The sequence below is a fragment of the Mustela nivalis genome (assembly GCF_964662115.1).
Source record: "Mustela nivalis genome assembly, chromosome: 9".
Taxonomy (NCBI): Eukaryota; Metazoa; Chordata; class Mammalia; order Carnivora; family Mustelidae; genus Mustela; species Mustela nivalis.
The window spans coordinates 97,482,277-97,503,553 of record NC_139028.1 but is presented as its reverse complement, the minus strand read 5'-3'; the positions used below and the strand labels follow the sequence as shown (position 1 = coordinate 97,503,553).

At 37.7% G+C, this 21,277-nt stretch overlaps 1 protein-coding gene across 8 annotated transcripts in view; it reads left to right on the top strand.

The window, feature by feature from the left end:
- The window catches only part of LRRC4C (leucine rich repeat containing 4C), a 1,100,263-nt gene that overhangs the window by 560,586 nt on the left and 518,400 nt on the right, over positions 1-21,277 (top strand). Inside the window, exon 1 of one of the 8 annotated variants that reach the window (XM_082748996.1) lies at positions 1,348-1,363. The exons of the other annotated variants lie outside the window; for them this stretch is intronic. The gene's annotated coding sequence lies outside the window, so the exon portion shown is untranslated. Of the gene's footprint in view, positions 1-1,347; positions 1,364-21,277 lie in introns of those variants that run through there. 8 annotated transcript variants of the gene reach the window in all.

Here is a 21,277-nt window from a genome sequence, read left to right as displayed (position 1 = left end):
TTTCTGAAAATAAATAAATCAATTTAATTAAAAAAAATCTAGCTTGTCTGATACAAGAATGGCTTCTCCAGCTTTCTTGTGATGTCTGTTAGTATAATAAATTGTTCTCCACTGCCCTCACTTTTAATCTAGAGGTGTCTTTGGCTCTAAAATGAGTCTCCTATAGACAGTGTATCAGTGGGTTTGTTTTTTATAATCCATTCTGATACCCTATGTTTGTTTGTTTGTTTGTTTTTTGCATTTAGTCCATTTGAATTCAGAGTAATTATTAAAAGACATTACTTTGGTGCCTGTAAAGTCACTGTTCCTGAAGATTGTCCCTGTTCCTTTCTAGTCTTTGTTACTTTTGGTCTCTCTTTCCACTAATAAAGGGTTCCCTTTAATATTTCTTGTCGAGTTGGTTTAGTGTTCATGAATTCCTTCAGTTTTTGTTTGTCTTCAGTTTTTGTTTATCTCTTCTATTCTGAATGACAGCCTTACTGGATAAAATATTCTCAACTGCATAGTTTTCCCATTTAGCATATTGAATGTATCATGCCAGTCCTTTCTTGTCTGCAGGTCTCTGTGGACAGGTCTGCTGCCAGCTTTATGTGTCTACCCTTGTACTTTAAGGACCTCTTGTTCTGAGCTGTTTTCAGAATTTTCTCTTTATCTTTGTAATTTGCAAGTTTCACTGTATTATGTGGTGGCATTGACTTATTTATGTTGACTTCGAGAGGAGTTCTCTGTGATTCTTGGACCTGAATGCCTATTTCCTTCCCCAGATTAGTGAAGTTCTCAGCTATAATTTGTTCAAATAAACCTTTTGCCCCTTTTTCCTAAACTCCTTTATCTGGGACTCCTAGAATAAAGATATTATTTCATTCTATGGAATTGCTGAGTTCTCTAAGTCTACCTTTGTGTTCTAATAGTTTTCTTTCCCTCTTCTTTTAAACTTCATTATTTTCATAATTTTATCCTCTATATCACTGATTTGCTCTTCTACTTCATTCATTCTCATTTTTATGGCCTCCACTTGGGACTGCAACGGTTATAGAATTTTTAATTTTGGCCTGCATAGATTTTAGGTTTTTTTTTTTTTTTTTTATCTCTAAGTATAGGATTTTCTAGTGTCTTCTATGCTTTTTTCAAGTCGAGCTAGTATCCTTAGAGTCATTGTTTTAAATTCTAGTTCAGACATCTTACTTATATCTGTGTTGATTAAAACCCTAGCTGTGAGCATTACCTTCTATTCTTTCTTTTGGGATTAATTTCTCAGTTTTGTCATTTTATTTTCCAGAAAAGAAAAGAAAAAAGAAAAAGAAACAACAACAAAAGTAACAATAACAACAACAAAAAACAACAACCAAAAACTAGATCCTGGGTATGTTTGGTCTGCTTGTTAGAAGAAACAAGATCCCAAAATAAGAAAAAAAGATATATATATATATATATATATATATATATATATATATATATATATATCTTTTTATATATAAAATATTTTTTATATATTATATATATAGATATAGATATATATGGTGATTATAGTGCTCTTTCCTCACCTGTTCATTATTACTCAAATGTAGAATATTAACAAAAGGAGGGAGAGAGGAGGGTTGAGGAGCAGAAGTGAGCAACAAAAGAAAAAGGGAGCAAGTGTAAGAGATAATAAGGGGAGGAAAAAGGGGAAGGAAGAGTTCTCTTTTAGTAAAAGATGAGGTGGTTCACAGCCTTACAGGCTTAGAGAATGATTGAGATAGTCATAGCATTTAACTACTTAGGAGACAAAACATGTTATTTAAGTTAAACTCTAAATTTAACAGCCAAACAAGGCAAAAACAAGACCCCCCTGGTTTATGACTTAGACTATATTCAAGCCTAGAGATGAGTCTAAATTAAGCCATGATTGAGGACAGTTAATAAACTATTTTTGCTATATTTTTGTTGACATTATAAATTTTAGCAACTAATTACATATGTTTAATAAAGAGCTTAAACCTTTAAAAATAACCACATAGAAAATTAATCTGGCTGGGAGTTAAGATGGCTGAGGAATAGGGGCAACCTAAGTTTGTCTTCTCCCTCAAACACAACTAGACAGTTATCAAATCCCTCTGAACAACTGAGAAATCAATCAGAGGTCTGAGAAAATGAATACTGCAAGTCTACAAAAAGAAAGAAGAGTACCCACCTTTTGGAAGGTAGGAGATGTAGAGACTTGAATCCAATGTGATACAGGTGAGATGACATGGCAGCAGGGAGGCAGCATGCTTAAGGAGGCTACCACAAAGCATTATAAGCAGCAGAGTGCAAAATCTGAATTTTTAAGAGTTTGCTGCAGCGGGTGATGTACCTGGCTTAAAGGTGCTCAGGTGGTGAAGCAGGGCAGAATCCCAGGTGTGACACCAGAATCTGAAGTTCCCTTGGGTCACAAGAAGAATGGATGGCACCTAAGTGACCCACTGTTCCCAGGCACAGGAGCATGGAAGCAGGCTGAGAACAGCAACTCTAGGGGACAGCTTTCTGCTCCTTGTTACCATAAACTGCAAACCACTGCACAGTTGTACAACTGCTTTCCTGGAAGAAGTCCAGCAAAAGGCAGAAGCAAAGCAAGACCCTCCCCAGGAAGAACAGCATAGATCCACACCAGAGAAGTCTCTACAATTTGGAGTTTTGAAACTAAGTTGTGTGCCTGAGTTTTAAAAAAAAAAAAAAAAAAAAAAAAAAAGCTCTGGCACAATTCTGATGGAAACCGGGGAGATTTGAGAGTGATTGATTGCTCTTCTGTGAGGGCTCACTAGGGGATGTGAATTTTCAACTCCTGGGCTAGAGAGCAGGGTGTCTCCATATTCAACCCCACCCAACAGTGCTAAAAACCTTCAGGGAACAAAATGATGCCACTTGGAAGAGTCCGGAGCCACTTACACTGAGCCCTATCTCCCTGTGCACTGGAGGAGCTTTTCCACTAGGGCAAGTCCACCTGACAATCAGCACAAGAGGCCCCTTCCCCAGTAGACCGGTATGAACAACTCACTCACACTAAGTTTACAGATCACAGAGGGCTGCAAAGTTTAAACAACAGGGGAAAATAGTATCTAGCATTCTTTGTAGTTTCATTCTTTATTCTTTCTGTATTGCTTTTCCAGTTATTTTTTCAATTCTTTTTAAATGTTTATTTTTATTATTCTTTATATATACTTTTTGTTTCCTTTCATTATATTTTAATTATATATATAATCATACATACACATATATAATTATATTATATATAATATATATAATATAATATATATATATATACAGGTGAGGAAAGAGCACTATAATCACCATTTCACTAATCGTACTGCTCCTAATATTATCTTTCTAGACTGAGACTTTTTTTTTTTTTAATTTTGTGGGTTTTGTTTTGTTTTGTTTTGTTTTTTTCTATTAAGGGCATTTCTAGCTACTTGAACACTTCCTTAAATCCACAACTTGTGGTTAAAGTTGGCCTAGGGGTCCTCAGTGCTGGTTTTGTAACATTTGTGACCAGTTAAATCTTTGTAATATCTTGTACACTGTAAGATGTTTATTGGCATCCTGGGTCTCTACCCACTATATGCCAGTAGCACCTTTCCCCAAGTTGTGACAACCCAAAATGTCTCCAGACATGTCTCCTGGGGTATAAAATTGAAAGCCACTAAATTAGACACTTCCATTTCTAATTTCTATATTTCTTCAAATTTTTTCAGACTGTAAATCCTATATTTTCTCTAAAACTATTGAATTCTAGGTTTTGATACTGAATATTTGGCCCAGAACTTGCTAATGTATAATCTATTCAATCCCATAACATTGTAGAATACACTTGTTAACATTTTCTTACACAGGGGTTGCAGCTATAGGGCTGTAGAGTTCAATGTTAAACTTTCAGGTGAAGGATATCAAAGTGGAAATGTACAAGAGTCAGCTGTGGGTATGAGAGTACATTTAGGAAGAAGGTCAAGACTGGAGATGCAGTTTGGTAGATAGTCTTGGTGGTGATATTGTTTAAAGACATGAGAGTGTATAAGGTGATTGGAGAAAACTGTGTAATTAGAAATGAACAGAATGCAGAGGTTTCCACTGAGCAGATAGCTAGAGTGAAATGATGCAGTAGGGAATTGGACCCAAGAAAGACACAGAAAAGTAGATGTTAAAGATGAAGAAAAGGGAACAGTAAGCCTTGGTAATAGATATCGTTATGATACTGAAGTAATAATAATAATAATTAATAAAATAAGAACAGCTCACACATAGCACTTACTGTGACAGAAACTAGAGTAGGAGTATTTATGTGTATTCATTTAATCTTCATGGCACTTCTGTGGCTAATATCTCTGTTTCATAGATGAGAAAATCATATCTATATCTACATAATCTGTCATTCTGCCACCATCTGTTCAGTACAGCTTCAAGGTAAGCGAGGAAGTCTACAAAATCTAGAATCTGTCTTGGGTTCAAAGCCCAGCTCTGTGACCTGCTCATTTTGTCCTCTTGAATAAATCACATAATCATCTGTGCTTCAGTTTCTTCCTCTGTTTAATGGGAATGATTGAGAAGATGAAATGAGTTAGGGCTCTAGAGAGCTTGCCATCTAGTGAGTGTTATCTATTTGATAAACATCTATTATTTTAAATAGGTTGTGTTCAAAATATTTTTCTCTTTTATTAAATGGTTTGAACTCTTGAAAAATCTCCTGACTCCATTGTGGACTATTAGAAAATTGCAAGGATATTGATATAGAAATAAAATGAGATCTCACACCCAAAAATAATCAGAAGTGTGTAGGGATAGATAACTCTTAATGAACATTAGGTATGCAGGTTTAGCAAATGAAGTCAGTATTTTGTAGAATAAAAGTTAAAAAATACACTTCAAACAATATTCAAGTGCTTTTAATAATTTGGCTACAATACTAGCTGCTAAGTAATGAGGAATAGTGGTATCCAGTTGTGAACTGCGTCTTTAGAAAGTGGGATGGATGGTCAGTGGTGGTATTTTTAAAAGACGATGATTCATTTCAACAGTTAAGCTGCTTATTAGATGTTGTTAGACACTATGCTAAACTGTATATGCAAAATATTCTTCATCAGAAGGTAGTTCACTGACAATGTGGGAGAAAGTATTTATAATATAAATATGATAGGTAGTAAATATTTTTATTAAAATTAAAGCTTAAGTGGGTAGGAGAAGAATAAATGAAACAAGATGGGATTGGGAGGGAGACAAACCATAAGTGACTCTTAATCTCACAAAACAAACTGAGGGTTGCTGGGGGGAGGGGGTTTGGGAGAAGGGGGTGGGATTATGGACATTGGGGAGGGTATGTGCTTTGGTGAGTGCTGTGAAGTGTGTAAACCTGGTGATTCACAGACCTGTACCCCTGGGGATAAAAATATATGTTTATAAAAAATAAAAAATTAAAAAAAAAAGTTAATTGTTGATAAGAAAAAGAAATATTACTCTGCAGCAAAAGATACCAACAGGCAAATAACAGAAACAAAATGCAAATAAAAAGCAACAGATATTATTGGGATATTAATATATAAAATATACTCACCTTCACTAATAATCAAATAAGTGAAAATTAAATTAGCAACAGATTTCATTTTTCACCAATAAGCTTGATCAAGACTAAATTGTTCTGATGAAATTGTGGGTGAATGGGCAACATCTGGCTGTTCTAAAAGGATGAATATAGGGGCGTCTGGGTGGCTCAGTTGTTAACCGTCTGCCTTTGGCTCAGGTCATGATCCTAGTGTCCTGGGATCAAGCTCCACATTGGGCTCCTTGCTCAAGGGGGTGGGGGGAGCCTTCTTTCCCTCTTCCACTCCCCCTTCTTGTATTCCCTCTCTTCCTCTCTCTATCAAATAAATAAATAAATAAAATCTTTTTTTTTTTTTTTTTAAAAAAGGGTGAATGCATCCAATCTTTCTGCAGAGGATGTTTTGTTACATAATTTGTATAATTAAAAACAAACAGTAATTTTTTAAAAAAGGAAATAAGGAAAAGGATGAGAAAAATGGAAAGAAGGAGGTGAAGGAAGGAAAGAAGAGAGGTAGCCAAACTGTTTTCAAAAATTAAGTTTCTAAGTTTCTAAATTTGGTAAGACACTTTGTTCTTCATGCAATGTCTAGACTGATCATTTAATTGAACTAATTCCTTCATTGGTAGCTAACCAAAAAGACATATTGTTTCAGTGCTGGACAGAAGCATCTATATTTTATTTTATATCTTATTTTTATTCTGATATAATTGTTTGATAGAGTAACCAAAGCAGTAAAGCCTTGATGTGTATTTATTTGTGTGTATCTCAACGGCGTCCAAAATTCCCAACTGCATACTAACCTTGCTTTCTCTGACACCTTTTAAATGATAGTAATATGTTTTGCAAAACAGATGCAGCATACTTGTGTAATTTTAGTTCTGACTGTTGAAATAGAATATGTATTTTAATTTCATGTGTATTGGGACACCTTGTGGGCTTAGTCAGAAGAGCATGGGACTCTTGATCTCAGGGTCATGGATTCAAGCCCCATGATGGCATTAGAGATTACTAAAAAAAAAAAAAAAAAAAAAAAAAAAAAACCTTAAAAAAAGATGTGGGTGTATTATTTTTACCAATTATTTCAACTGTGCCCATTATATAGTTATTTTATCCAGCATCCCTGAAGTGATTTTTTATTTTTACTTGTAGATTAGTCATCTCAAACACTCAAGTTATTTAGTACATATTTTTTGCGAAGGGATGAACCAGAACGAATTTCATATTCAGTGGAAAAAAATGATTTTTAAAACCCCTGTTTGATTCATTCAAATAACAAATGATTAAATAGAGTGACTTCTTTATACAGACTGCAATACTCAATAATTTTAGACTGGGGAGGATTTTTCATCTGGAAAACACCAATTCTACATTTTCAAGAGAGTGAAGTTTCTTGAACACTAAAACCTTAATGTTCATGTATACATGAAAAATATATGCCAATGAAAACATACAAACCCATACCGAAATGCATTATCCACATTCTATGGAAAGAAATGCCCACATGTTTGCTATCACGTAAGTGCAGACTAGAATGTTTAGACATTTAGGAAAAACAATACAATTTTTTTCACCTTTTTTTTTTTTTTTAAACTTTCGTTGGACAGGCTACAGGAACTCTTTCTGGCATATTTTTCATGCTGCTTAACATTAACGTCAATTGAGAAAAGAAAAAGGTAGTGCATCTTTGAGTCTCTTTTAAGCTTTTCTTTTACATGGTGTGTCACATTAATGCTGCCCTACAGGGAAATAATCAAAGAACTTTACTATAATACTGTGGTTCAGAAAGGAAACATGACAGCAGTACATTACGGCAAATTGAATTTAATGAGCTTCTTAGCACTGGGAGAGTGACTCTTTGAAACAGAAGCTATTCAATTGAGATCATTTTGATTATAATTAAATCATTTTACATTTACCACAGAGACAAGTTTAATCTTAATTAGACACTTTTATGGGGAGGTGAAGCCACATGATTTATATTTTCTTGATCGTATAGTGAAAGATTTATAATGTAAAGGATAAAAAAACAATATGGTGTCCCTTTCAATGGAAAACTAAAATAAGTGTTTTCAAAGTTCTTTGAGGGAGATGAGTTGGGCAGAGTAATGCCGGTGACTGGAGTTTGGCTTGGATACATGCATACCTATAAATAAATATGCAAAAGTGGTGTTCATTTCATTTCCTATTCCGTGGCTTTTTCTAAAATTCAGAAATCATGCTTTGTGTAAAATGTTATCACATTAAGTGACAAAACTACTAATCAAAATGAATTCAGTATTTAGATCCTTGTTTTGGTAGCAAGCACTCTTGTACTGGATTCCCAAGACAATTCAAGCACTGATTCTGTCCTTGGCTAGCTTCTTAATCTTGGGCAAGTAACTTAATCTCTCTGTATCATACATAGTTCATTCTCCCTAAAGTAGGATTAATATCTCCATTTAGAGTGAGTGTGATATTTACATGAGATAAAATGTGAAATTATATTGCAAACTTAAGATTGATATATAAATTTACTTTATTACATTATATTGCAAACTTTAATATATAAATACCATATTAATATTACTGGAAAGACTGATTTTTTTGACATTTCTATAATTTGTGCTATAGGATTCTAAGATTTTACCTTTTTAAACCTTCTTTTACATATTACATACATGTAGGAAGGTAAATAAAAATTATAATAAAAGAAAAAGAACAATAAAAACCAATGTGTGTTTCTATAATTGATGTTTTCCCAACCATGAAATATCCAAAACCTGTCTCATGTTTAAACAAAATGACATGACAGGAAAGTGGATGGTTTGAGGGATTTCTTGAGGATTAATCTGTTTGGCATTAGACACAAGCTGTAAGTCTAAGCTAAGTTATCTTCAGTCATCTAAGACATTCAATCATCTCCCAGAAATTGAAACATTCAAAAAGCACCCCCGCCCCCAATAACTTCACATGGGAAAAATGGCGGATTAAAAAATACCATGGAGGGCATCCAATAGGAAAAATTGGATAGTGCTCTGAATTTCAAACCATATTAACAAAAAGGAGTTTTGCTAAAAACAAAAACAAACAAAACAAAAACTTATTTTTATACACTAAAAACTTTAAAAAGACTTTCCAACTAAATCATTAAAGATCCTTTCTCTTTGGGGCACCTGAGTGGCTCAGTTGGTTAAGCATCCGACTTCTGGTTTTGGCTCAGGTCATGATCTCAGGGTCTATGAGATTGAGCCCCATGTCAGGCTCCAAACTGAGTATGGAGTTTGCTTGAGATTCTCTTTCTCCCTCTTCCTCTCTCTCTGCCCCTACCCCTGCTTAAATAAATAAATAAATAGTACAGTTCTTTCTCTTTATGCATATTTAATAGGGGATTCTGATTTTATTCTCAGATATCTCAACAAGTTATCATGTAACAGTTATCTTTGTCAGATGTGTTATGAATGTCATACAGACTAAAATCTTTGGATTGTTGATTGGACTGTCACTCGTACATGTAGATATTAATTCTATCAGTATTCCTTAGAATAGCCTTTATGTAGGTAGCCTGTGTGTGTGTATGTGTTTCTTTGTTGTACCACTAGCACCTAGCACATAATTGTATTATTATTGAAATAAATTAATTTATTGTGTAGGTATTATCTCTAAGATATTAAACAGATATACTTGTAAAAATTCCATCATATTTCTATTTAGCTTAAGTCAGAGGCAGCATGGTATTGTGGACAATGTATCAAAACATGTTAGATTCTAATTTCTCTCTTTTACTTACTATATGTCTTTGAACAGATTGTAGCACCTCTCATACTTTCCTGATTTTCATAATGAACGGGTTGGATAAGATAAACTTTAAATTCTCTTTCAATTTAAATGATCTAACAAAATATAGTAAATTTCCTTTACCATGTGGGGGCACTTTTTCTGCTAAACTCAGTCAATCTTTGTTTAGCCATTTAGTGTGTCCTGCCAGAGATGATTTGACATCTTTAATTACTGATTTTTTTCTGGGCAAATTTTGTAATCAGTCTATGGTTGTGGAGAGAATGAAGATAGTTCACTGTGTATTTCCTACAATTCCTTAATGTTAGATCCTCTTGCAAATACTTTAGAATTCTTCAAAGAGCAGATAGTTGTAATACATGCAGTTAGGTAGAGTAGGAAATCCAGGACTTTAATTTCATTGTATGCTGAGGCGTAGTATGTTCTAGTAGGGTGGAAGTAATGGAGGCATGGATAGTAGGAGACGCACCCAGAAAACCCTGCCTTTGGTATCACTTTCTTCAGTTTCCCCTTCTTTCTAGTCTACCTTTTTTCCATTGGACTCTTGAAAATAAGGTTTGTGTGGGAAAAGAGGGTTAATTAGGTGAAGCAGGATTGGTCAGGATTGAATAAGGGGAAGAGTAAAAGAAAGAGATATTCTCTCTGGTTCTCTTCTTCCACCAGAATAGGATTCTTCTCCAAAAACAAAGGACTGAGTACAGAAAAGACATAAAAGTAAGTAATAAGCATATAAAGAAAGTTCAACCTCAGTGTCGATATAGGTAATGCAAATTATGCTAATGAAATAATATTTTGTAACGGTCAAGAGAGCAAAGCTTCTGAAATAACAATAAATGTTGGGAAAAGTAAAGCAAAAGGGACATTCCCTTGTACTTACTTCACATCTGGGTGGAGACACAATTTTTAGAATGTTCATTTGTTTTGATATTCTTAAATCCGCTATTATGAACATAGCCTTTAAGCATCACAGATACGGACAAAGATCTATGTTCAAGGGTATTGCAATGACTTTTTACTTTTTTTTTTTTTTTTTAGATTTTTATGTATTTATTTGACAGAGACCACAAGTAGGCAGAGAGGCAGGCAGAGAGAGAGAGGAGGAAGCAGGCTCCCTGCTGAGTAGAGAGCCTAATGTGGGGCTCAATCCCAGGACCCTGAGATCATGACCTAAGCCGAAGGCAGAGGTTTAACCCACTGAGCCACCAAGGTGCCCCTGCAATGACTTTTTGAATAATGGCAAGAAAAGGGGAAATAACTAAGGTCAAAAGCAGGAGAGTGGTTACATTTAATTGTATGTTCATATAATAGAATATTATGTAGTTATTAAAATAACATATGTAAGCAATAGTTAAAGGGAAAATGATCACTCTGGACTACTGAAAACTAAAAACAGTATTCAAGTGTGTCTCTAGGTATAAAATACAGAGCTCAGAGAATTAGAGAAAATATACTGTGTCATCAGAGTCATCTCAGTGTCTTCATATTGCCTGTGATTTTTTTCTCTCTTGCTTCTTTTATTATTCTCAAATTTTTTCTATTCGATTTTTTTCTTTCATAAAAAGAAAATGTTATTAAAGAATTACATGTCCCTTAGTTAGAAGATAGTAACAATTTACACCCAAATGGTGCTTTGTACTTTGAAAAGCTCTTCCATCTACGCCAGTTTATTTGAAACTAAAAATAACCACTCTCCCTCTTCTTACTCAGTCTTCCCTGTGAAGATCACTTTTACTTCCAAGGGCTTAGTTCAATGTCTTTCTTTCTTGAAGTCTTTGCTGAGCCTGCCAGTCTCTCCTTTCAAAATCATGTTTTCCCCATCTCTATTCTACCAAAGCATTTGCCACACATATACTGGGGGGAGGGGTGTCGGCAGAGGGGGGTGGGGTTATGAAGACTGGGGAGGGTATGTGCTGTGGTGAGTGCTGTGAAGTGTGTAAACCTGGCGATTCACAGACCTGTACCCCTGGGGCTAATAAGACATTATATGTTTATAAAAAAATTTTGGGAGTGCCTGGGTGGCTCAGTGGATTGAGCCTCTGCCTTCGGCTCAGGTCATGATCTCAGGGTCCTGGGATCGAGCCCCGCATGGGGCTCTCTGCTCAGCAGGGAGCCTGCTTCCCCCCTCTCTCTCTGCCTGGCTCTCTACTTGTGATCTCTCTCTCTCTGTCAAATAAATAAAATAAAATAAAATAATAAAAAATTTTTTAAAAAAGAAAAAAAGAAACAAAACAGAGGATCATAGAGGAAGGGAGGGAAAAATAGAAAAAGATGAAATCAGAGAGGGAGACAAACCATAAGACACTCTTAACCGTAGGAAACAAACTGAGGGTTGCTGGCGGGAAGGTGGGGAGGGGGATGGGGTGATGGGCATTAAGGAGGGCACTTGATATAATGAGCGCTGGGTGTTCTATGCAACTGATGAATCACCGAACTCTACCTCTGAAACTGATCATACACTATGTGTTAATTAATTGGAATTTAAATAAAATAAGATTAAAAATAACCCCAAATGCTGTACATTAATATTTGTGTCTTCTTCCCCCCACCAATTTGTATCTTTGAGCCGGATCCCCAGTGCAGTGGTATTTGGAACTGGGCTCTTCGGAGGTGATTATGTCAGAAGGATGGAGCCCTCATAAATGGGATCAGTGCCCTTAAAAAAGGGACCCGAAAGAGGTCTTGCTTCTTTCTGTCTTGTGAGGTATCAGCCAGAAGAAACAGGAAGCAGGACTCATGAGACACCGAATCTGCCAGTACTTGATCTTCGACTCCCTGGCCTCCAGAACACTGAGAAATAAGCCTGCATTGTTTAAGCCAGGCAGTCTGGTATTTTTCTTACAGGAGCCCAGATTGAGTATTTCATCAATGAACAAGTGATTCATATGTAAGGTACAGGACCGACACTGTTTCTTCACTTTATGGAAGAGAAACTGAGGCTTGAGAGAGTTTCAGTTTCTTTCCCAAATGTCATACTAATGAAAACCAAAAGTAAAACACAATCCTCTTGACTTTAAAACTTAGTCCTCTTTTTTGATATTCTAGTATTTGGAACCATGGGACAATGAGAGAGAATAGGAAGTTAAAGAATCATCAAGTCTATCTCCAAATTTGTTTTAGTCTGGGAAAACATGACTTCTTGGAGTTTGTTAATTCACACAGGTATTTGGAATCTTTCCCCATGTGTCCTTAAGAGACATGTACAGAAATGACAAGTCAGTAAAAGGTAGATATCTGCTCCATCCCTTAAATGCCTGAGAGAAAGGAACTAATTGAAAGAGGTGAATTTGGATAAAAACAGAGGAAACATAATGGGATTATGGTGGCATGACAGCCGCCAAAGATGTCTACTTTCTAATCTCTGAAAACTGTGAATGTATTTGCCTTACATGGAGAATGGGACTTTGAAGGTATGATTAAGGGCTTTGAGAAAGTGGGTCCAATGATATCATGAAGATCCTTATAAGTGAATCAGATGGGGCATCAGAGAAGAAAATTGGAGGGAAATAGAGGCCAGAAGGATGCAACTGCTGGCCTTGAAGATGGAAAGGAGACTTGAGCCAAGAATGCAGGAAGCCTCTAGAAACCAAAAAGGCAATGAAATGTATTCTCCTCTGGAATCTCCAAAAAAGGAATGCAGCCCTGACGGCTCATGGTGACTTCAGCCCCATGAAACCCATTTCCATTTCTGACATCCAGGACTGTCAGATAACCAATGTTTGTTGTTTTAAGCTACTCAATTTGTGGTCATTTCTCAGAGAGGCCATAAGAAACGCATCCGGGCATGTTCCTTTTACACTCGGGCTTTCTCCTTTCGTCTCTCTCTTCCAGACTTGACAAACCAGTGCTGTTGACACAGTAGCAGTCAGAAGCACTGGGCTCCCTGCCTTCCTCAACTCCTATTCTGGCAGAAGCAGACAATAAACGCGTAAAAATACATGAATATATGCGGGAGATGAGTGCTCTGGAAAAGGTGGAAGTGAGCAGTCAAATTCGGCTGAATAGCATGATTAGCTGATTACATAATAAAGGGAGCCAGCCTAGGCAAAATTCTGTCTCTTGGATGGTAGCTCAGCAGGACCTGCCTGAGGACCAGCAAAGTGGGTTATTTCCTTCCCAGGATGCACGTAGAATTTTGTCCTTCCCTCTTAATCCTATTATGCTAGTCAGTGAGTTCTTCACCTTTGGAGAACCTGTATAATATTTGATTAATTGTACACTGTGTCTAACACACAATACCCACAGAAAAGATAATTTTTCTAAGATTGATCTATTTATTTGCAAGACGGAACAAGAGTATAGGAGGGGGGAGGGGCAAGGGAGGAGAAAAGAATCTCAAGCAGACTCCACGGTGAGCATGGAGCCAGACTTTGGGCTCCATCTCCTGACTCTAAGATCAGGACCTGAGCCAAAATCGAGGGTTAGAGTCTTAATTGACTGTGCCATCTTAATTGACTATGCCCCTGCACAAAGGCTATTAAAGAAAGAGGGTATCTGGGAGGCTCAGTGCATTAAGTATCTGTCTTTGGCTCAGGTCAGGATCCCAGCATCCTGGAATGGAGCCCCACATCGGGCTCCCTGCTCAACGGGGTATCTGTCTCCCTCCACCTGCTCAAGTTCTCTCTTGCTTGTACTCTCTCTTGCTCACGTGCGTGCACTCTCTCCCTTTCTCTCTCCCTAATAGATAAATAAATGAATCTTTTAAAAAAAAGATATTTAAGAAACAAAAATGATAGGGACAAATGGGTAGGAATAAAGTTAGGGAAGAACAAGTACAGAAGAAGGGCAGGAAAGGCTGGAAATACGGGAGAAAGGGAGAAAAAAGCTAAGAAAATGATGGAAGGAAGGAAGGAAGACTGATCCTTGAGAGCAGTCCCGTGAGTGAACTCAATACATCTTATTCCCCCGAATAAGCCAATCTACACCAATTTGTGCAGCGTGACACTGTGAGGTCGTACTTCCGTGCTGCCAGAGGTAGGCACAACATTATGTATGCTTTACGATCTGCTGGGACGTTGCTGTCTCCTTAAACAGACTGTCCTCACTAGCCCAAGACACCGTGTTGCCTTGTGGCTCCTGGAAGTTGACTTCTGTAATGTTTCTGTGTAGCCGCGGGAGCCAATAAAAGAAAAACAACAACAACACAACTCTGGCATTCTAAGGGTAATACGTTACGGGTGTAAAAACCATAAAGGCAGCAGCATTTAGCTGCTGTTACCTCTAGCCAACAAGAACTCGGTTTCTCTGAATTATACTCATCGGTGGACTGAAATTGATTGCTGCTCTCGAATCATTTATTTTATAAAACTCAATAAAAGAAAGTGATGAAAATGTGCCAGATGATTTCCACAGAGGGGAGGAATAAAAGAGCTGGGAAAGAAGGCAGCCTTGATTCATATTCACTCCCTGTTTTCTCAAACGCTGCCCCAGTCCTGGGTGGAAGAGTGTTCATTTCTCCCTGGCAGCTCCAGACCTAATGGGTGAAGCAAATTTCCCTGATGTTCTGTTTACCTCGTTCTCGCTTTTATTTCCTTTGATAAAGACCTATTGGTATTAAAGATTGCAGGGGGTTTATTTTACATTGCGATTCTGGTTCAATTACTTCCAGCTACATCGGTACACTGACGAAGAGAGCTTCAGAAGGTAACAGAGCTCGTATGCAGTGCTTTCCATCTCCCAGGTAGCAAATGCAATTGTTTTGTTTTTCACGGTCTTAAAATGACTGGATATCAGCAGCTTACACCCCGCAGGGCAAATCAGGATGCGACATAAAGTGTTCGGAATTGCTATGTTGGCATTGATAGCAGAATGGTAATAACAGAGTGTGTCTGGACACAATAGGGCTTTTGGCAATGTCAACCGCTCATTCCCTGGTGGAGAATAGACTGTGTCATTGTGTCATTCCAACTCACCTTTTATTTTCCCTCCTCTTCCTTGACCTGGAGAATTTTTTTAGAATGAATTAACCCCTCCTTCCTTGCCATAGACACACTCTGATTCAAGAGCTGGCTCTGCCACTGTATCTCTTGTCATGTGGCACAAAGAGAACTCTTTCCAGTAACCTCTGTTCCCAAAGTGTTTTGTGCGTATCTGGCTCACCTCTGTTAAGTCATGGTAACCTCCTAGATGTATTCAGCAACTGGCAAACCCCTAGCATGTGTATCCTTAAGAGTGGAAGAGGGAAGTCACATACAGGAAATTGTAGATTATCTACCTAACCCCCACAGACACACGCTGCCCTCCACCCCATACTTTACTTCATTTAGAGCTATTCCACAACTGGTAGCTAAGATTTCCACTCCATTCAGTCATTTTTAGCTAAAGAATTGCTTCCTTTGAAAACTCAATGTCTGTTATTGCCACCGTTGTGTAAACAGGATGCTAATCTTTCTATACAGCTTTTTTCTTTCTTTCTTTTTTTTTTTTTTTTTTTTTTTTTTTTTTTAGCATTCTCTCTGCCTAAACCTCACTGTTTGTGGTGCAATGAGTTTAGTCAGCCATCTAAATTTCATTTTGTTTGTATCTCATGTCTTTACAAAACTTAGGTGAAATGGCTGACCAGCTTTTTTTTTTATGCCACCCAACCAACCTATGGGTGTGTGTGTGTGTGTGTGTGTGTGTGTGTGTACATGTTGTATATGCATATATAATTATGCAGTGCTTTGTGTGTGTGTTATAGGAAACAACAACAATCATGACCCTAATGGGGAGAAAATGTTTTCCTGTACCTGTCGATGGTCTTTGGCCAATCTAAGAATAAAATGACATGAGACAGATTAATAGGAGAAAACTAAATTTAACTACCTGTGTACAAGGAATCCATGAACATGTGAGGTCCATAGGCAGTCAGAAGATTAAGACTTCTATACCATCGAGAGCTAAGGAAGGGTCTTCCTTCAATGGAAAGGAAGAGAGTTCACAGGTAGATGACAAAGAGTATATGTTTGATAAATAAATGCTTGGGGCAATGCTAAAGCAATGGGACCTAGAGAGGAATTTTAGCCAACAGACTTTGCTAGGCTCCTCCTTGTCTACCATGCTTTTGCATTTTATATTCTAGTTATCAATGGTGGTAGCTCTCAGTCCTGTATCTAAATTCTTTTAGGCAGTTGGGAGGTAGGGAGGGGTTTAAAAAGAAAACTTCTTGAATGTTCTGTTTCTTAAAAATAATCCACCTCAAATGATGCCCCATGCCAAAGAGACACAGTCTGAGCTGGACAATTTCCGCACCCTCCCCCAAACATATTCCATAAAAATTTACAACAAGAGAGCTCAGAGACGATATTTACCTGGTTCATTGACTTTGATGTTATAGAGGACTTACAGTTTCACTCTATGTATTAATCTCATAGTTTTGCTATGTATAAGGCATTCATGTACCCCTCTATTTCTGATTCTCCAGAGCTTATGTTATGAACCGTTTTATGCAGAAGGTTCATAGATAAGGTTCTTCCCATACTTTGAAAGCATTTGTCATGGAAGCAAGTATGTTATCATGGAATAACCATTAACCTATGCAGCCAATCCAAATGGGAGCCCATTTTATTTCATTAATTCAGGTAAATATCAATAATTAGCAAGGAAAAAATAGCTGGGATAATATGGCACAATAGACTGTTCCTTAGGGTAATTGATCTGCAGAATTCCCATAACTTTTCTTAAATAGTGTCAATGTCATCCCATGAATAGGAATTCTTCAAGGCCCCTGTTTAGAAATAGTTTCTGCAATAAAGAGCAGAAACTTTCCTTCTACCTTCAGATCCTCTAGTGATTTGCAGTTTTCTTCTTTTTCTTATTTCCACGTCTGCATTGTTAAATGTTTGTGTTTTAAGTTCTTTGGACTGTGATCTGAACTTCTTAAAGAAAGTGATCTGCAGGGGCACCTGGGTGGCTCAGTGGATTGGGCCTCAGGTCATGGTCTTGGTGTCCTGGGGTTGAGCCCTGCATCAGGCTCTCTGCTCAGTCGGGAGCCTGCTTCCCCTTCCCCCGCTGCCTGCTTCTCTGCTTACTTGTGATCTCCATCAAATAGATAAATAAAATCTTAAAAAGAAAAAAGAAAAAAAGTGAACTACGAAGGTCTAACTTTCAAAATAATAGGAGAGCCGGCTAGAAGAAATTACCCACCCATGTGTTGGAAGAACTGGTGGAGAACGGAGCCGAGAGAGACGGTTCTTTTTTCTCCTTTCCTTTGTTTCTCTCCCTCCTCTGCCTGGAGATTGAACACCTCCACTGACATTGTCAACAAAGCTATTATTCCACTCATTGGTCAATACGTGCTCATTTTCTGCTGAATGCCTTGGGAATTGATGCATTGTATGCTGATCTTTTCCTTGGGTTTATTTTCTCAGAGACAGTAATGCTTAATCTGTAATACGCACATCCCCGATTATGAGACTGGGGGTGGGGGATTAAATCATAACTCACCTGAATGGAAACTCAGATTCAAAGAAGCAAATAGAAATGATAGGCATCCATTTTCTGAAAAGAAAGGGGCTGGTCACCTCAGTCTTCTAGGACAAGTGGATGTCTGTCTTATCTTCACAAAACCTCTGCCTATCCATGGAGTCCATAATAAAACAAAAAAGGGTCGAATGTAACAGGCTTTCAGTCACCCGTTAAAGATGCCAGTTATTCAAAATGGGTATTCTCAGCCTCTAGATTGAGGAAAGAGTTTAAGTGAAATATGTGAATATTTTGGGAGAATCCTGTGTAAGTTCAATTGCAGTTTTTTGTTTTGTTTTGTTTTTGTTTTTGTTTTTTGTTTGGTGTTTGTTGTTGTTGTTTTGCAATAAATGTTAATGTCTGGTGGTAATATAGAAAAAAATTCTAGTTCTTTTTCAGTCTTGTAACCTGAGGCAAGCCCTAAATTTACCAATTCAAGTCACTTTCTTTGTAGAGCTTCCTGTAAGCTCTCTACCTTGGAGGAGAAGTAATCAACTTCAGTATATACTGATTATTTCTTTCATGCATATGAAAGAGGAAATCCTCTGCACACCGGTGTACAATTATTCTCATACTCTCTGGTACAGTTGTTTGTGTGTGTTTTGTCTCTGGTTTCATGAATGCCTGAAGGCATAATAATACCTAGCTCACTGAGTTGCTGTGAAGTTTATGTGAAAGAACATATGTTGATTCTCATCTTCTGGTCCTGTTGCCACTCTGGAAACACAGACGAAATTGGATACTTGGGAAAGGGAAAAGCTTGGGTAACCTGCTTAGCCCAGCATTGGTAAAGGGGGAGCTGCCTGTAAGTCCTCTCTGAGCAGTTTGGAGGGTTTCTCTAGGCACTGGTTCTTACTGGTGGCCAGTGAGCTCTAGGAGACTCACAGACATGATTTCTTTGGTGGCTGTCAAGTTTTGTCTATTTTTGATATGCTTTATTTTTCTTATAAAATAACTAGTCTGCATTTCAAGATTTTTTCTTATTTTATTTATTTGAAAGAGAAAGTGAGAGCATGAGAGCAATGTGAGGGGCAGAGGCAGAAGCTGAATCCATGCTGAGCCAGGAGCCCAGTGAGGGGCTTCATCCTGGGACTCTAGGAAACCTGAACTGTGGGCAGAGACTTAACTGACTGAGCCACCAAGGTGCCCACTGTCATCATTTCAAAATCAAGATTTTATATAAAAATCTAAATCTCCTGCCACACTTGGCTACAGTCCTATATGACCAAAGCTGAATAAGAACATAACTTGTATTTTATTTTATCTTATTTTATTTATTATTGTTATTATTATTATCTTTTTTTAGAGAGAGAGAGAGAGAGAGCACATGCAGCTCGGTGGCGGGCAGGGAGAAGGGGCAAAGAGAGAAAGAGAACCTTAAACAGGATCCATGCCCAAATAGAGTCCAACCCAGGGCTCAATCTCTTGACTCTGAGATCATGACCTGAGCCTAAATCAAGAGTCAGAGGCTTAACTGACTGAGCTGTCCAAGTGGCCCCAAAATACAACTTTCAGATGGGTATTCTGCACCATTCACACTCTGTTTTGGCCTGCTTGCTTCATTCATCAGTGCTTCTCACTTGGCCTCTGGAGCCATTTGTGGTTGAGACTCCCTTCTAGAATCATAGCTTCTTCGAAGACGTCATGGTTGGAGATATGAGCATACTTGGTCCACATTGTTCTTTTCCTTCAAACTCCACCTTCAATTCTGTATGTTAGTTTTCCTAAGCTAAAAAGCTATACACATACAAAATAGGTTGTACTTCTCTATTCTTAAATACTTAGTTCTGTGTTCTGAATAATTATACTAATTTTATACTGTCATATTCAGGGTGTATAATTTGGGTGAACATATATTCTTTTATGAAAAGTAGGGTATGATTTGGAGTGTGAGCTTTGAAGTAAAAACTCCCTGGAAATGAGAGACTGAATCTACTAATATATAATGACCAGACAATGTATGAAAATAGAAGTCTCACCCACACTCTCCAACAACTAGACCAGGAAGCCGAACCCCTATCTGTGTAGCATCTGGCACCAGTCAGGACTTGATTAATAACTGCCAGCTTCCCTAACCTTTACCCCTCCTTCCAACTTAGGGCCAAGCAGGGAAAGACAAATAGATTCACCAGACTGTTCATATAGGAAAACCCATTTCAAGTTAGCTCACCTCAAGTTTCACTATTCCAACAGCCGCCAATCAGAGAATACCTGAAGCCTTTCCTTTTTAAGTTTTCCAACTCCCTCGCCTGCCTTTGAATCTCTGCCCATTGTAGATACAAGTGATGACAGCTGACCCCTTGCTAGAGCAACTTCTGAATAAATAGCCTTTGTTTATTCTCATTTGGGTGATTTTCATTTATTTCCACAGCTGAAATCCTTATTCCTGCCACTTACTAGTTATATAACCTTGTGCAAGTTTCTTAGCCTCTCTAAGTCTTAGCTTCCTTGTTCTGAAATGGAGGTGTTAGTGATACCCACCACACAGAATCAAATCAGTTAATACAACGCAAGAAAATACATGTAAAACTCTGAAAGTGTCTGGTACACTGTAAGCCCATAGTAGTGCTCAGTGTTTTTTTTTTTTTTTAATTGTATTTATTTATTTGACAGAGATCACAAGTAGGCAGAGAGGGAAGCAGAGAGAGAGAGAAAGAGAGAGAGAGAGAGAGAGAGAAGGAAGCAGGCTCCTTGCTGAGCAGAGAGCCCAATGCGGGGCTCCATCCCAGGATCCTGAGATCATGACTTGAGCTGAAGGCAGAGGCTTAACCCACTAAGCCACCCAGGCACCCCTCAGTGTTTTTATTCTTTATAATTATTTATGTTTAGACACGAGGAGACAAACAGAGAGAGAGAGAGAGCAGAGGGCTTGCCTGAAATTCACAGAAAACGTTTGATCTGGGGGCAAACTCTCTGCTGGGTTCAAGTCTGGTGTTCTTTCTCCTACTTCATGCAATTCCACTTTGCATGCAGAGCATAGTCAGCAAATGTTTTCTAAATGAATGCATGAAAGAATAAGTAAATGAGTGAGCAGACTGAATTGTTACATAAGTTGCAAATACAGCAATGAATAAGAGGAAGAATCATTCACTCAACCAAAAAATGCAAGTGTCCGGAACCAAACCGTGTTAAATCTTGTAAGGGGGTAAAATGATTTTAGAGCTGGAAAGTATCTGAGAGATCATTTAGTCCCTGTGGTTTTCAAACTTTTCCTAAACCCCACAATTATAGAAATTCAGAAAGGAAAACTTTACAAAAATAGCTAAATATCTAAACTTCAATCGTAAGTCTTTTTTGGTTATAAATGAAAGACTGAGGGGCACCTGGGTGGCTCAGTGGGTTAAAGCCTCTACCTTCGGCTCAGGTCATGATCCCAGGGTCCTGGGATCAAGCCCCACATCGGGCTTTCTGCTCAGCAGGGAACCTGTTCCCCCCACCTCTCTGCCTGCCTCTCTGCCTACTTGTGATCTCTGTCTGTCAAATAAATAAATAAAATATTTTTAAAAAATAAAT